Raw genomic sequence first — 18,265 nt, forward strand, 5'->3', positions numbered from 1 at the left:
AGCACGTCAACTACTTCACAGCATTTTTCCCCTGCAGTGTTTTACTTACAGAAAGAATCTACCCATATAGCTGTTCCGGTCTTCTTGCCTACATTTGATTTTCCAAAGTTGGAATGCTTTTAATTGCAGTCTTGAACCACATACCAAACCATTTTTCTCACCATCTGACACAGTTTGAACAATTTTAAAAAGTGTTGAAGTTTGCTTTGAATGAAAAACCAGAATCCTGTGGGTTCTTACTCCTGGTTTATATCAGTGAACCTAGACTCCCTACCCGTGTCTCATGGCATCCTCCTTGTAACCAGCACTTGCAGAGTAGAGAAGGAGGTGAATGCCAGCGGTATTTTGCAGGTGTTTATACTTCTGTAGAGATACCTTAGCCTTCGCTTACATCTTATTTCATTTCTGAAGCTCAGAGGAGCACCATAATTTACCCATCCGTGGCTTTCCCAGTCTTTTTTTTATAAATATAATTAAGTGTGCTTTCAGAGATCTCTAAGGTTGCAGGTGAGATGCGGAAAAAGAGGAGGGAGGGACCAGTGAGGATAGTTCTTTCAGGTGGGCCCTGATGGCACAATGACAGCGTGCGACAGAGAGAAGGTGGCTGTTAAGAGAAGGCATCTAGGTCCCTGGCCGGTTCCCACGAGTGTCAGTACTATGGCTTGATTACTGCGCTCCTAGGTCTGGTGCTCAGGTTCTGGAGAGCCTTGTAGGTGCCCGTTACTCTGTGGGTACACTCAGGGGGTGGGTATCAAAGAGGAGTAAGATACCCCATGCCTGCAGGAAACCTGTTTTTACCGTTACTCAGTATTAGCACGGTGCCTTGTAACTTATTGCTAAGCTCGAGGAAGTTATTTGCCTTGTTACTGTCTCTGTTGTTGAGACATAAACATTTGGTTTATGACAATACATTCTGTGGTATTTTCATTGATTTCCCTGTTGCCACTCTGTAGGAATCACAGAGACAGAAAAGTAGGGTCCAAAATATTGCAAGGTATTTGAAGCCTTATGTTTTTATACCTTCAGCGTTTTCATTTTTCCTAGGGTGTATTACTCATTAAATTAGTGAAACAGGAGATGGACACTCCAGCATTCATATTTCAGTTGCGTGATAGCAATTGTGACCTGTTGACATCTAAGCCTAGTTCTTGGCAGAGATGAAAAGGAGACGATGTTTTTCATCGTGATCTCACACTGTCCTTACGCTGCCCTCGGTCACTTCGGACTTGCCACCGCTTGGATTTCCCTCTATTCAGAGTTTATCTTTCAATGATCTTTTTTTCTGAGGGCTTGAGATAACACCTAGTACTGTAAACTCACTTTTGTTCAAGAATAAAAAGTAAAGGAGAGCTGATATCAGAGAAGCTGTCCCCTTAAGCTACTGCTTCTTGAATCCTTTTAGCCATATGAGGGTAGCTAGCCCCTGTTGCTGGTGCCCACTGCCAAGGATGCTCTCTTGCCATTTCCAAAGCCACCAGCATCACCTCTAGTTGCTGACGCTGTGACTACGTTGGCAGCTGAAGCCTTTGGCTCCCACTAGAGCCTCTGATGCCATTTGATGACATTTTGCCCACCATCAAGGGCAGTTCTGCTGCCAATCTATGAGCTCTTGGTGCCTTGGCGATGTGCCAGTTGCGAGAAGCACGAGAACCTCCAGAGCTGTCACTCGAGGGACTTCCCCGGGTGCTGGAGTTGACCTCCACGACTCAGGGAGGGCCCCAGTGCTAACTCACTGTTGTGCCCCAATTCCTCTGCTTAAATGGGAATCACTTTCTCCCATCTCTTGTGCTGTGCTTGCCTACATTCTTATCAGTGTAATTCTGCCTTGTGTTTGGAATTCCTCACTGCAATTTTGAGTGAAAAGAGAATTTTCCCCCTTTCCTTGGAATTGGGCTAGAGACCACCTGAGTGACAGACCCCATGTTGTCCTCAGAACTGCCTTTTCCCCTCTGCGGGAGCTTGCTGTTGAAACGAGCCCGTGGGGTGGTCTTGCTGTTTCAGAAGACATTTTTTAGGGGGCTCCTCACATCCTTAAACGGTTCATCAACTCCTGTGAGTCCTTGCCGCTTTCCTCTGGAGCAGACCAGAAATAGCTCGATGCAGTGAACTCGATTAGTGTGTGGAGCTTGGGGCTAAGAAAAATCCAGTCATGACGAAGTAAGAAGGTGTTCTGTGATACAATACAAGGGGAACCTTGGGGGGGGGGGTCTACCTTTAAATTTGTGGCAAAAGCAATTTGTCTCATGGGAAGTAGGTAACCAGTATTCTGTCCCTTTTCTGATACACTGGCCTGTATGTGCTGAGGTTATGTAAGGGTTAGTAACTTGCTCAAAGTCTTTAAAAACAAAAAACCAGAAAGCATAGGGATGCTCTAGGTATCAAATAATCATTGAATCATAGAGTTAACATAGGGTTAAACTTTTCATCTCAAACTTGAATGAAAAACTTTTTTAACCACCTTAGGTCCCCCTTTTTCTCTTGTGAAGTATAAAAGCATTTAGCCTTACTTTCTTTTCATTGCGTGTATTACTTTATCAGGCAGGGTCCTGTTAGGAATCAGGTCGCACTCAAATTGGTGACTTGATTGAGAGTTTATTAGAGACTGTTTACAGAGGCATGGACAGGGTTTAGGAAAAGCAGTGAGAGGTAAAGCAGTAGTCTGGGACAGGTAATTGTGAGAAGTTTTTGCAGCCCTAGACCTGAAGGGGCAAGGGTCGGAGAAGCTATTGGAAAACCCAGAACTTCAGAGGGAGGCTGAGTAGTATGGAAAGCATTGCCTAACAGGAGCCCAGCAGGAGCAAGGGCCTTCAGTGGAGGACTGCAGTGACCTCACGGGGAGGGAGCGGGCGTCTAAATACCCTGACCCTCTTCTGCTCTGTGGTCTCCCACCAATCGCTCCATTGGCCAGATCCAAACAGAAGTCAGAGGACTGGAAGCCACTTTATGCCATCTTTTCAGGTTGGAAAATGTAGGCCAGAATAGGGGGCAGAAGCTGGGAGAGTGGATCTGGAAAGTCAAAGAGAAGGTACTCAGCACAGGTACTGCTGACAGACCCCAGGTACTAGAGAGTTCTCAGGCCCCTCAACCTGCGTGGAGAAGGAACACACCTTATTAACCTTGACCGCACAGGGCGTGAAGAAAAACTCTTGTTTTCCTATTATCATCCTGTGGAAGCGTTAAGTTTTCTACTCCACTCGGTTCATAGAAAATACAATGGCCATCATTCAGAGCCTTGCTTAATGGATACGGCTTCCCCTTAATGTAGAGGCTTTGTTTTCTGATCTCAGAAAGTCTTCCATCATCTTGCATCTTCCTCTTCCATAAGTTTTAAATGTCTCTGTGTATTGCAAAATAAAATAATACTTTGGAAATATCCTGAAATATTGGAAAGCAAAAGAAACCTTCTGTTACCCTGTTCCATAGAGAAACCATTGCCAACATTTTGCATTATGATAGACCAATGTGAATTTGAGACTTAAATTTTGTTTGACCACATTCTGCGGACTTTTTTTCACTTGAAAACTTGACTATTTTTGGATGACTTTTGCTAAATTTTAACAATGATTATATTTATAGAATTGTTTTCCAGTTAATGTAAGTAATATAATAATGGAAATAATAATGCTATAAATATTTTTGTTAATGTTTTTGTCTTTAATTATGTTAGGATAAATTCCTCATTGTGGAATTGCTAAATATAAGGATATATGGCTTTTTAAGGTTTTGATGCATATTAATAACTAGCCACAGTTGTGTTTTCATACTGAATATTTTTAGATAAAAATTAATATTTTAGAACACTGAAAATACTTGTTCCTCTTTATCATTTCCTTTTAATTTTACATGTAATTTCTGGGGCACATAAGTTTTAAACATTTATGTAGCATACCTCTCCTCATTTTATTGGATAGCCTTTCTTTTGGCTTAGGAAGACTCCCTGTATTCACATTTCTTAAGTGATTTTTTTCTATCTCTTTCTTCTCTCCTTCCTTGCATTTCATATCAAAAATTAATTTTGGTGCATAGCCTGGAGTAGAGATCTAAGACAACTTCTTTTTTTCTAAGTTGTTAATTTTACAGTAGGATTCTGGAATAATTACCTCTCTGTGGCTAATTACCTCTTTGGGACTGTTTTGGGCTTTCTGTTCTCTTTGATGTGTTTGAAATTTTGTACCAGCCTCTTAATTATTGCAGCATCTCAGATACTGCATCTCAGAATCTGTTCAAGTTGTCGTTTATACTTTTTGAAAAAATGTCCTTGGCTTTCCTCTTATGTATTCTTGCAGAAAATATTAGTTTACTTGGTTAAGTTTCCAAAGGATCCCTTTGGGATTTTTATTGGAATTGCATTCATTTTTAAATTAATGTGAGGGTGGGTATGAAAATTGAGATATTTAAAATGCTTAGTATTTCCACTTAAGAACATAGCTTATAAAACTATTCAAATTTTCCTTTATGATTTTTAGTGAAATATATAAATATTTTATATTTATATTTAGTGAAATATTTATATATCTTCTGTACTTCTTTAAGTAAATATATTCCCAGGCATATTATTTTTTTTAAATAAATACAGTTAATGAATTTGTGTCTTGTGATTTATTTTTCTTAAAAGTAAAAGGCATTTCTAAGACTCTCGTGACTCACGAAAGCCAGCTCTGGTTAGTGATTCTTAATATTCTTCGACACCTTTAAAAACTGAATGATTATAGAAAGCTATGGGAGAGGACACTACAGTTAATTTTGCATATATTTCAGACCCTCCTCCCCCTAATGAAGTTAATGTTTGTGAGATTAAAATGGAACCCTTTGGAGAACTGGTGGTGACTTAATTGCCCATGAAATGAGAGAGAAAAACGTACAAAGAAAAGCACTCACGTTTTCTGAAACAAAATGAACTGTGCATATTTGATTTCTCTCCCAGTGTGCATCTGGGAAAGCTCTTCTCTCCACCGGCTGTACTTCAGGGCTGGCCTGGAGCCAGGGCATGGCATAGAGACCACCCTTCCGAGAGTGAGCCCCATGGGAAAGGGGACCTACCAGGGCACATCATTGTCATCGGAGTTTGGAGTGAGCAAGCTGTTGATGCATGTGGCATCTGTCGGGGCTTACTCACACAACCCAGAACTTTGGAGTAGCTCAGGAACATCTGTATTCAGAGTATTTTTGGATCAGATAGAGAAATAACTCATCCCTCAACCTAGTAGAGATCTGCCTACTTTCTAGTTTGTTTCTAATTTGGGTTCTCTTGGTTATGAAGTGATAGGACTATTGTTGGCCACCCTTCCTGGTGAGTCAGACATCCTTGCCTCACCAGCCAGAGAAAGCTATAAATATTTTGGAATATTTTAGTGGCCTACTGTACTTTTAAACATTTCTTCATTCATAGCTAACAGGCTGCATTAGCCATGAATAGATTTTCCTTTAATGTCACGCGTCTAGACAGATTATGCTAAGACTCTTCTTTCTCAGTCTAGGTAAGGGGTTTGTACACTGTACATTTTATAGGCCTTTGTAATATGTTACCATCGCTTGCATGGAGTGATGATGATAGCCCATAAACTAGAAGCTGGACAGACTAAAGACCCGGTGACCCTTGCATTTTGTGGCTGTAGAAAGAGGGTGTACTGGGCCTGGCCGGAGTAGCTCGGTTGGTTGGGAGTTGTCCTGTACAATGAGAGGTTGCCAGCTCAAGGCACATATCTGGGTTGTGGGTTCAATCCCCGGTCCTATAGAAGGCAACTGATTGATGTTACTCTCTCTCTCTCTTTCTCTCCTTTTCCCTCTCTCTAAGCATGTCCTTGGATGAGGATTTTTAAAAAAGAAAGAGGGGCCCAGCCAGTCGTGGCTCAGCAGTTGAGCATTGACCTAGGATCCAGGAGATCTCAGTTCGATTCCAGGTCAGGGCACATGCCTGGGTTTCAGGCTCGATCCCTAGTGGGGGTGTGTGCAAGAGACAGCCGATCAATGACTCTCTCTCATCATTGATGTTCCTATCTCTCTCCCTTTCCCGTCCTCTCTCTGAAGTAAATAAAATATATTTTTTTTTTAAAAAGAAGAAAGAGGGTGTACTGGGAAATTAGAGGTGAAGTGAATGGGTTGGGTTGGACTTCTACTTGCGGGGAGGAGATTGACTTCCCCAACACAGATGGAAGCTAAAGCTTAAGATTAAGCAGAGGGAATCCCAAAATGTAGACCAGCGACTCAGGAATCAGGTGTTGTATTCAGGAAAATATTAGTAAAGGTCTTTGGCTCAGGGGAGTGAAAGCAAGAGATTAATATTATAAAATTACAGATTTTATAATTTAAAAAAATATAGAGCTGCAAACATCTTAGAAATCACTTAGTTCATTTTATTCATTTTACAGATGAGGGCCAGTGAGGTTACTACTTACTGAAAGATATACATAAATAATAAAAGAGCTGAAATTACAATTTGAGAGAAGACTACAGCCCAAAGTTGGGAGGGGTGGGAGAGTGATGGACTTTTTTATATCAATACACTGGCATTTAAAGATCTTGAAAGGAAAACACACAGAGATGGGAGTATTTAAGAATTATGCTAGTTATTGAAAATATGGGAGGTGAGTGATTTGATTTGAATAATAGAAGAGAGCGTCTGAGTCTGTACCAGCTCATCGGACACATCCTCAGAGACTGAGTAGGTCATTTCACTCTGGCTCATACAAATAAGAAAGCGGAGTTTTGATGGTATTTTCAGTGCTATCAAGGCTCACTTAAGCAATTTAAAGCAAATGAAAAAGTTTCTGGTTTGCAGACTCTTGCAAAATTTAGGCAGGCCTCAGTGAACATTTGTTGAGCCAGTTGGTATGCTAAAATGCGTGGTGTGCAGGCATTTGATTTTAGGAGGCCCATGAACAGATTCTTTTATTTTAATGGCTGTATAACTCAGTAGTTTTATTGTGTCTTAGAGAAAATAAAACAAACACTCAAATCCACTAGAGGCCTTTTTGGAGGAGATAAGAATGAAGTCTGATAGGTCACATCCTGTGCTACATCTTTACAAATACCATCTTTCAATATTTTTCTTTTTTCTTAAAGCTTCTGTCAGGTGACCCCATTTTTGTTCTCTCCCCCAAACCTTCCTCTGCTGCCAGCTAATACAAAGAAACACCCAGGTGTTATTTCTCTGGATCCCCCACCAAGCGTGTGTGCCTTTCCATCTTCAGCATCCTCCCTGCTGGCCCCCAACCACCACAGCTTATCACTGGCAGCCCCATTTAGACGCATGCCTCGCAGATGCTACGGGTTTGGTTCCAGACCACCAGGATAAAGTCAGTCCGTCTTTTTGCTGGTGGAGGGTTTTGCCTTCAATTTGTAAAAAACGCAGCATCTGAAGCGCAATAAAGCTAAGTGCAATGAAACGGGGTATGCCTTGTAGTTCCTTCCTCTCCCTTTAGGGTACTCAGCCATCAGCTAGCTCAGCAAAGAAAAGGGCAACTCGCTCCTTCAGATCCCTCTGCCCTGGGAAGCCCCTGGGAAATTGTAAATTTTTCCCTCTTCTTCAGAAAGAAGGAATTGCTGTATGTCTGAGAAATAATTAAACACAAAGTTTCAGCATCTAAACTTCCCCCCTGCAGCTAAAGGGAGGTACTGGATGAAGGAGTGAGAACATTAAGATGAGAAGGGTAGAAAACTCTCAGAGGGAAAGGAAAATTCAGGCAGGGACATATTGAGGGCATCTTTCAGTTTGGAATGAACTTGACTGCAGAGGTGTCATGGGTTTGAGCATCAAGCAGGCTTGAGTTTGAAGCCTGGCTCTCTCATGTACCGGCTGTGACCTGAGTCAGTTCCCTCATTCATAAGCATGAGGACAATGATAACTTTAAATAATTATCATCAAGATAAAATGAGATCATACGTAAAGTTCAACGGCATCACAGTTGGCTCTTTTAAACCCATTTTTATTGAAGTAAAACATACATTTGGAAAATTGTGCGTATTAGAAGTGTGTAGATATGAATTATAATAAAGGGAACATATACTCACGTAAGCACGATGCAAGTCAAAATATAGTACATTACCTGCACCCCAGAAGCCCCCATTTTGCTCTCCTTCATTCACCACAATTTCCCTTTTCCATAAAAGAAGCCAAGATCCTTACTTCTGACACCACAGATCAGTTTCACCTGCTTTTGACCTTAATCTAAACTGTTTCTTTGTGTCTGGCTGCTTTTCCTCGAAATTCCACTTGTGAGAACCAGACGTGTTGTTGCATGTACCTGTAGTTCGTTTATTTTCATTTCCCTATAGTATTCCATTGTATGAATGTATCAGTTTCTTTGTCTGATGACGATGGACGCTGGTGTTGTCCCCACTTTGGAGCTGTTACGAATTTGTTGCTATAAACATTCTTGTACGTGTATGTGTCTTTTGGGACCCACAGGAGCATGTTTCTCCTGGGTGTGGGATAGCTGGTCATAGAGTATGCCTGTGTTCACTGTCAACAGATGACATGAAACAGTTTTCCAAAGCGATGCATCAGTTTATACGCCCACCAGCAGTACGTCACAGTTCCAGTTGCTCCGCACCTTTGCCAGCCTTCGGTGTGCTCGGCCTTTCTAATTCGAGCCATTCTGGTTTTAATGGTGTTTCCCCAACCAAGCCCATTTTCACATGTTGATTGGCAGTTGGATATCCTCTTTTGTGAAGTGCCTGTTCAAGTCACTTGTCTGATTTGAATAAATTGTCTGTTTTTTATTTCGAAGAGAAGTTCTGCCCTGGCCCGTGTGGCTGAACGGTTTGAGTGTTGGCCTGCACACTGAAGGGTGGTGGGTTTGATCCCTGGCCCCCTTTGGGGAGCATGTGGGGGGCAACCCAGTCGATGTGTCTCTCTCACATGGATTGATCTCTCTCCTCTCTCTCCCCCTCCCTCCCTGCTTTCTTCCCCTTCTCTCCCTTATTTCCACTCTCTAAAAATCAATGGAAAAAATACCCTCCAGTGAGGATTAACAGAAAAAAAAAAAAGAGGGAAGTTCTTTTTCTTTTTTAAAAAAATATATCTTTATTGACTTCAGAGAGAGGAAGGGAGAGAGAGAGAGAGAAACGTCAATGATGAGAGTCATTGATCGGCTGCCTCCTGCACGCCCCCGACATGTTCCCTGACTGGGAATCGAACTGCGATCTCCTGGATCCTCAACTGCTGAGCCATGCCTGGCCGGGCAGAAGTTCTTTTTCCTATGCTGGGCATGAGCCCTTTGGTTAATTGTGTTGAAAGTATTTTCTCCCACTCTTTGGGTTGTCTTTTCACTCTCTTAATGGTGTCTTTCCATGAAGAGAAATTCTCAGTTTTACTATGATTGATCTTGACTTCATGGGTAGGGCATTCTGAGCCTTCTTTAATCTTTCCCCAGCTCAGTCATGAAAATACTCTCTCAAGTTACCTTTGAAAGGCATTGGTGCTCTTCATCAGTGCTCTTCACACAGACCTACGACATACTGGGCATTGATTTTGTGTATGAGTTGGGGTGTGGTCGTTTGTTTTTTCCAAACCAAATAACCTAGAATTATTTACTGAAAAACCCAGCCTCCCTCCCCTGAAACTGTCTATTCTGTTCCACCCGTCTCTAGGCTATCTAACCTTGTAACAGTTTAGCGCTGTCTTGATGACTATGACTTTATATATAGATCCTAAACTACTAGAGTGTGTCCTCCTGCCTTGTTTATTCTCAGCTCTTTGCATTTCTACATGCATTTTAAAATTACTTTTTATCAATTTTGATACTATGATTTTTATTGCATTGACATCTTTACAATACTGAGTTTTTAATTATATGAACATAGTGTATCTTTCCATAAATAAAATACTTATTTGAATATAGCCTTCTCTAATTTTTCTCAGCATTTTATAATTTTCTTTGTCAAGGTTTTACACAGTTTTCTTTAAATTTAAATTTTTTATAAGTATTCTAAAATTTTTGATGCAATTGTGCCCGTTTTTTAAAATTCGATTTTCTGACTTTTTTGTTAGATGGAAAAATCTCCGCCCCCCCCCCCACTCCCCCCCCCTGGTATTGACCTTGTATTCAGCTCTGTTTCTTGCAAACTAGCACCACACAGCTTTTTTTTATTTTGGAAAAATAGGGGACTTTTTCCATGTTAGTACATACAGAGCATTCTCATTCCACCTCATTTTTTAAATGGCTGCATAGTAGTCAATACAATAGTAATTGTAAAATATTGATCTGTTCCCTTACTGATGGATCTTTTAATCACTTAGACTCTTTCACTCTTTCAAACAGTGCTTTAATGAAATTCTTGTACATTTATTTTGTGCATTCCTGTAAATACTTTGACAGTCTAGAAACAGAATTGCTGTGTTACTGTCCTTGCACATTTTAACCACTGGTAGATACTGCACAATTGCTCTCTCAAAATACTGAACCAATTATTCTAAACTAAAATAAGAATGTCCATTACTCACATTTCACCAATATTCATTTAATTTATACCAATCTAATGGTTAAAAATTGCATACACTTGTTTTAAATATGTATTTCCCCGATACTGGCATGGCTGGATAGATTGTTCATTTATCTTCTTTTGTGACTTGCTTGCTTTGCCTTATTGTAAATTGTGTCATTAGTTTTTATCGATTTGAAGGAGCTTTTTATATATTAAGGAAATTAATCCTTTGTTGTATATATTGCAGTCTTAGTCTCCAGCTTGCCGTGTCTTACCTCTTGCTGTCTTTCATTATATGGAAATTTTATATTTTAAGTAGTCATATCTTTTCTGGATTTGTTGTTAGCTTAAGGAAGTCTTTCCTAATCTAAACTTTAATAATATGCATACTTTAGCTAAAACACACATATATATTTTGATTTTTTTGTCAATGTAGAATTTGTTTTTGTGTGTGGTTTAGATGAAGATGTATTAAGGGTGACAGGATGCTACAGTGATCAGGGAACTTGGACTATGGAATCTAATGTGATGGAGGCAAATTTTAGGCTTCAGCAGTTACTGAAGCAAGTCACACTTGATTGGACAGGTTACTGGGCAAGCTAATCACCTATTTATGCCTTGGGCTCCTTATTTGTTTTAAAAAATGTTTTTAGTGTTCAATGAAGTAATACATTTAAAGACCTTAGCATAGTGCCTGGTGCATTGTAAAACCAAAATAATGTGAAATGCTATTAGTCTGTTTTCCCCAGATAACTCTGTGCCCCTATACTACTTAATAAATAGATCATTCTTGCCCTGCAGATATGGAGTGCCAACTCCCATACATAAATTCCTTTCTTTATGCTGATCTATTTCTAGATCCTTTAATATTTTTTGTTGAGATGTTTATCTAGACCTAGTGGTAATTGCATGTCTTTGCTATTAATGTCGTTTTAAGCTTATTCATATATCTGGTAATTCAAGTCACATTGATTCTTTTTTCCCCCTCTGTTGTTTTGGTAGTTAAAGTTAGTTTCTCAAGATCTGATCCCATTGGAATTATATTAAATTGTAGATCAATATGAAGGGACCTGATAATATGGAGTCTTCCCATCCAGCAACATAATTTAGTTCTAACTTTTCAGAATTTCTTTTATGGTCTTCTGTACAGTTGTACAGTTTTCATCTTCTAGCTGTGCACACTTAAATTAATTTTTGCGTATTCGATTATAAGTGGGATTCATTTCCCATTTTAATTGGTTTAATTGCTTTTAATTGGTTTTGTTGGTATAACAAAGTGATTTTCATGTTTCTAATTCTGACTTTATACTCATATTAGTTCTACTAGTTTTTCACTTGAGAGCCTTAGATTTTTGGGGCAAGTAGATAGACAAATCATAACAATTTGTATTTTATTTTTTAATTATAGTAAAATTTACAAACTAAAATTGCTATCTTAACCATTAAAACTTCTTATCACTTCATTCACAAGCATTTATTCACACTCTGCATATGTAGGACATGATAGTTTACATAATAGATGAATAGGTGTTAGCCTTTTTTTTTTAAATTCTCACTTCAGGATATGTTTTGTATTGATTTTAGAGAGAGGAAAGTTGGGGTGAGGGGGAGAGAAAGAAACATCTGGTTGCCTGTCTTTGCCCTGACTGGGGATGGAACCCACCTCCTTTATGTGTAGAAGATAACACTCCAGCCAACTGAGCCACACTGGTCAGGGCAATGTTGGACATTTTTAAGTAGAGTTCAGTATATTCATGTTGGGCAATGGATCTCCACAACTTTTTTTTTCTTGTAAAACTGAAACTATACCTGTGGAGGAGAGACTGTTCCATGAGGTGACTTCTGCAGGACCTACCAGCTAGATCCAGGCCAGAACAGAGATGGCTTCTTTAAAATCTCCTCAGAGACTATCTGAGTGTCCCTTCCCTTGTGCCCCAGGCGTGCTGGTTTCCGGAACAGGCCCTGGCCCTTCCCAGGGCAAGCATTTCCCCCTTCTCCATCCTTCCCAGTTCTGTATGATTGTTTAGTGGCTGCCGTGCAGCATGGAAGATAGCCACATAGTCTTGTTACTCACGACGTGCCTCATAGGGGAGTTCCCTTAATAAACTCTTGATGTAATGATGGACTTCTCAGCCTCTTTCTTTGGTCTCTTAGACTGGGAAGTTTTAGCAACTATACCCATTAAACAACTCCCCATTTCTTCCCGTGGCAACCACCATTCTGCTTTCTGTTTCTATGCATTTGACTTCTTTCGGTACCTCATATACTTTAGGTGCCCCCTTATCTGCGGGAGATACGTTTCAAGACCCACAGTGGGTGCCTGAACCTTACATATACTGTGTTTTTTCTTTTACATATATATCCATGATACAATTTAATTTATAAATTAGGCACAGTAAGATATTAGCAATAATAACTAATAATAAAATAGAACAGTTATAACAGTGTGCTGTAATAAAAGTTTTGTGAATGGCTTTGGGGCCATTATTAGGTAAAATAAGGGTTACTTGAACACAAGCACTGTGATACTGTAACAGGTGAACATGCTGGATGAAGGAACGATTCACGTCCTGGGGGTGGTGGAACTGGGTGGCATGAGGTTTCATCACATTACTCAGAATGGCATGCAGTTTAAAACTTATGAATGGTTTATTTCTGGAATTTTACCTTTATGTTTTCAGACCTTGGTTGACCACGGGTAACCAAAACCGTGGAAAGGGAAACCGTGGGTAAGGAGTAGCCGCTGTGTGGAATCATACAGTATTTCTCTTTTTTATGACTGGCTTATTTCACTTAGCATAATATTCTCAGGATTCATTCATGTTGTAACATATGTCAGAGTCTCCTTTTTAAGGCTGAATAATAGTCTATTGTATGTATATTTGTTTATCTGTTCAAATGGCAATGGATACTTTGGTTGCTTCCACTTTTTGGCTATTGTAAACATGGGTTTACAAATATGTACACCATGAGACTCTACATTCCATTATTTTGGATGTATAGTGGGATGGCTAGATCATGTGGTAACTATGTTTTTTAATTTTTTGAGGAAATTCCATGCTGTTTTCCGTAGTGGCTGCACTGATTTACATTCTCACCAACAGTGCACACAGGTTCCAATTCTCCACACCCTGGCTACCACTTGTTATTTTCTGATGTTTTCTTTTTTGTTTGTTTGTTTAATAGTAGACACCCTAATGGCATAAAGTCATATTGTAGTTATGACTTTCTTTTCCCTAATGATGAGTGATGTTGAACATCTTTTCATGTGCTTTTTGGTCACTTGTGTATCTTCTTTGGAGAAATGTGTATTCAAATCCTTTGCCCATTTTTTATCATGTTTTTAACATTAGAAAATAAAACACAAATCATTACCTATCTTTTTACTGATCCTTTTCTACTGCCTAAGACCTCCAAAACAAAGGTTGGAAAGTAGTGAATTGTAGACATCCTTGTGTTGCTCCTGATTTTATAAGCTTTCTTCTAATGTTTTCCAGTTAAGCATATTGGTCAGAGATTTTTGATATCGAGTTAAGGAACATTCTTTTTTTCTTAATCCTCAACAAAGGATATTTTTTTTGGTTGATTTTTTAGAGAGAATGGAAGGGAGGGAGGAAGGTGGAGAGGGCTGGAAATTGAACCTGCAACCGAGTTACATGCCCTTGACCTTGTCCAGGAATTAAACACCTGGGGCCTTGGGCCAACGCTCCAACCACTGAGCCAAACCGGCCAGGGCAAGGAACATTCTTTATACACATGGGCTTCTATGTGTTAGCATCACAAAAAGTAGTTTGAATGTAATGTATTAGAGTATATTTATTGAAATGATTGTGTGATTTCGTGGTTTTCTTCAGTCTGATTATCTGGTGATTACATTTTAGATTGATTAGTGTAGAACCATCTCTACATTTTTTAGATAGTCTTATTTTGTCATGATAAAATGCTGAATTTGACTTACTGATTTTCTGGTCGTTTTAAATAAGCAAAAGTCTTAGCTAAAAGTAATGAATTTTGTGACTTCAAGATAAGGAAAACTAAAGGAAATTATGGAGACATTTTTTATATTTTAAGTAGCAAAATATGCAGTGACTCCACAGCAGAGCACTAGATTTGCTAAAACAGAAACAACAAACAAATGGTTTTCAGATTTGCCCCATGTCACTCTGTTTTTGTGTGTGTGTGTTTTTCTCCCCTTAATGTTACGACTCCTTCAGTATTTCACCAACCAAGATAACTAGAAGTGAACTTTGAAAACACACACCCTTCTATTGTGTGTTGAGCTGCATGGCAGGACTAGGATTGACTCCTAGGGGATTTCCCTTGACTTAGAGCACATATTCTATCTTGCTTTGTAATCTCAGAAGTTGCAGGTAAATGGCTATGACATCAGAGTTACTGATGCTCCTAGATCACATCTAACTCTTATTTAGTATCATCTAGCATATTATTAGTATCTAATTTATTGACATTATTAATTTCACTATGATAATAATATATTTGTCTATTCATTTAACAAATATTTACTGAGCATTTACTGTGTGTGATAGGTGCTGGAATACAGAGGTAAGTAAGACAAGATCCTTGCACTCAAGCAGCTCATGGTTCTGTTTTGGGGTTTTTGTTGTTGTTGTTTTGGTGGTGGGGGGTGATAGATGTAGGTAGGTAGTAGAGACTAGGGTGGGGGAGAGGTCAAGTGTACATTAGTAAGTGCAGTAAAACATTCTGCTGCTCTCACTGAAGAATATAAGGCTTATAATAGAACACAAAGGAGAGCCTGGTCAATCCTAGCGAGAGAAATTAGGACAGGCCTCCTGAGCAGCCTTGGCAAACAGTAGGCTGGGTAATTCAGGTGGCGGCAAGGTAACCGAACATGCAGAGGAAAGACAGAGTAGGGCTTGTGTGAAGAACTGCGAGTAGTTTATGGTGACTGATAAGAGACAAGGGCAGTGGATGCAAGGGTTGTTAATGCCTGTCGATTTGGAGAAGGGCAGGCCTTTGGGGGAGAGAAAGTATATGGCATGCCATGCTGAAGACCTTAGGGCCTCAGTGCAGGGGAGCCATCGAAAGGTTTTAGACAGGGGAATGACAGGCCAGCTACGGATTTTGTAAGACTGCGCAAGAGGTATTGAGGCTGACTATGAATCTGGGAGGGAGGCGAGTGGCTGCTGTGGGGAAGTAGGAAGATCAGTTGGAGTTCCTTGTGGTGGTCTAGATGGTAGATTATAGAGGCAATCGATGATTTCTATTTTCTTGTGAATAGATACATTAAAAAACTTTATTCGTTGTACTGGAATTGGAGTGAGTAAAGATCAGTAGATACTTGGTTTTCATTTTAGGTGATGGCTTATACCTCTTGCTAAACCTATTGCCAGGGTTATTAATGGAATAATATAAGATACTTTGAATTTTAACTAATTTCTTTATCCAATCTTGAATGGATGTGGGACTTAATAGTGGTATATATTAGTCTTCATTGTGTTTATGGATTATCCAATTTGTGGATAAAATGTATGTTGAGCTCTAGGGCAATTTGCTTGAAATGAACCTACATAAAACCAGATGTCTAACAGCAGTTTACCTAAATTAATATTATCAGCAACATATTTCTATTTTTAACAATAAGTAATTGTCGTACTTGCAACAGTCAAACCAAACAACTCATTGTCCTTGCACCAATGTCTCTCTCTGATGAGCCACATGCTTCCTAAGGATATCAACTGCTCCTTTCTAAACAACAAAACCAATATCACACTTTTCAAACTTGGTAAACTTTTTACCTCTGCCTTGTTATCTTTCAAATCCTACCCAGTTTTATCACCCAAATTTAGTCTTTCTCAGTCATTAGTGGGGGGAAGAATAATCTTGGGAGTCTGTTAAAATTCAGATATCTAGAGAAGGGTCCATGAATATGCATTTTTAACAAGATATGTAGGCCTTTTGGATATAGTGCTAGATCTGCAGTCTTCAAACTGGGGGACACAGAAGGACACTCCAGGGGTGCAGTGGAGACAAGAATAATTTTGAGCAAATTACTTTTCAAATCCTCATCTTCTATTAGTGCTCTTAATTTAAATGGACTTTTCACCCAATTTATAAAGGATTAGCATAAGTCTGACTTGTTCCAAATTTGCTATACCTTTCTCAGGTGTAAAAACATACCAGTGTCAAAAAAGGATAATTCTAAATAATGGTGTCTGGGAAGCCTCTTTATCAGAGCACCAAAAAACCTGCCCATTCATTCCAATAAGAGATAAATTTCCAATTCAGTTTTAATGATTAATAATGCTCGCATTTTAATGTGGCGTATTCACAGGTTAGCTACTAATGAAAGTAATGGCACCTGAGTCCAGAAGTAAACCTATAACTAAAATTCTCGTGATCACAGGACATTTTTAAAAATCAAATTCTTTTTATATTTGTGTTCCATTGAAAGAGAGGGTAAATAATAATAGGCATCTTAGCATAACGCTGTGATACTTTAGGATAAATTCTGTGAAAAACAATGAAAGTGAAATGTTTTAAAAGATAAAAAGGAAGTATGTGAAATTTCTGATGTTAAAGCGTTGTTTGTTCACAGCCTTTTTGAACAGATAATGCTGAGTGGCGAATTGTGGTGTTATTAGAAATATAGTAAGTAAGTTGTATGGTGCCTTTATTAGATGGTGATAAATGGTATGGAAAAGAAGCACCGGGTAAGAAGCATTGGGATTGCTGCAAGGTTGGCTGTAGTTTTAAAGAGGGTGGTCAGGGCAGGACTCTGAGAAGGTGACATTTGAGCAGACAAGAAGAGAAAGAGAAAGAGGGTAAGGGAATGCAGGAAAGGGACCAGCCAGTGTAAGAGCTCTAGGTACAGAGTGGGTGTGGTCTGTGTAACTGGACCAGTTAGCAGTTAGTGGGAAAAGGAGGTTCCAGAAGTAAATGTAGACCCAGAGGTTCTTAACCTGGGGTCTGAGGACCTCTCAGGGGTCCAGGGAGAGAATTTAGGGGCCTATTAATTTGGATGGGAAAAAATTATTATTTTTAATAATAATATAGAAATTATATCTAACTGAAATTTAACATTATTTTCAGTTATGAATGTAGGCCAAAAATCCTAATAGTAATCAACTAACATTGGGGGGATGTTAGTTGGAAATAGTGGAGAGGGAGAAATGGAGAGAAATAAATATTTATAAACATTGAATCATTATTTGTAATATCATGGAAATCTGGGGGGGAAATTCCCTAAATACCCAAAGGGACTCACTAAATAATTATGACATATTCATGCAATAAAATACTATTCAGCTATAAACTAAGAAGCAATTTTTGGTGTAGTGATATTAAAAGATTGACAAGATCATTATGTGTGAGTGAATATATATTTTAAAATCTCTCTGGAATGATACTCAAGAAACTGATAACATTGCCTCTCGTGGGGAAAAAAATGGGTTGTGGTAACAGAGAGATGAGAGGGACGTGTTTAATGTTTTGTTCTCTTTTGAATTTTGAACCACCGGGCTATTACTAACTTTAAAAAAATGAATTATATTTAAATTTAAAGTGAAATGTAAAAAAAAATTAAAAATAGTAAGTGTAATGGTTTTGTTTTTAAGGTATCAGTATTCATAAATACCCAAGGTATCAGTATTCATAAATACCCAATGAAAAATTTTCGATGTCAGTTTCAAATGTGTGAGGAGTATATTGTTCTTTTTACAAAATTTTAGTGGGTGCATGAGTAAAAAAGTTTGAAAAACACTGTTCTAGTTTACTCTTTGAACAAGCTGCAGCAGTCACCTGTGGTCATGTTAAAGGTGGAAGTGACTGCGTCTCACCAGGAATGTAGTATGCATGATAA

General features: G+C 39.0%; 1 protein-coding gene across 3 annotated transcripts in view; it reads left to right on the top strand.

Annotated features, from left to right (window-relative positions):
- FMN1 (formin 1) overlaps nucleotides 1-18,265 on the top strand; it is a gene marked incomplete at its 5' end in the record, with an annotated part of 348,552 nt that overhangs the window by 95,333 nt on the left and 234,954 nt on the right. The gene's annotated exons all lie outside the window — the stretch shown is intronic.

The sequence above is a fragment of the Miniopterus schreibersii genome (assembly GCF_964146895.1).
Source record: "Miniopterus schreibersii genome assembly, chromosome: 1".
Lineage (NCBI taxonomy): Eukaryota > Metazoa > Chordata > Mammalia > Chiroptera > Miniopteridae > Miniopterus > Miniopterus schreibersii.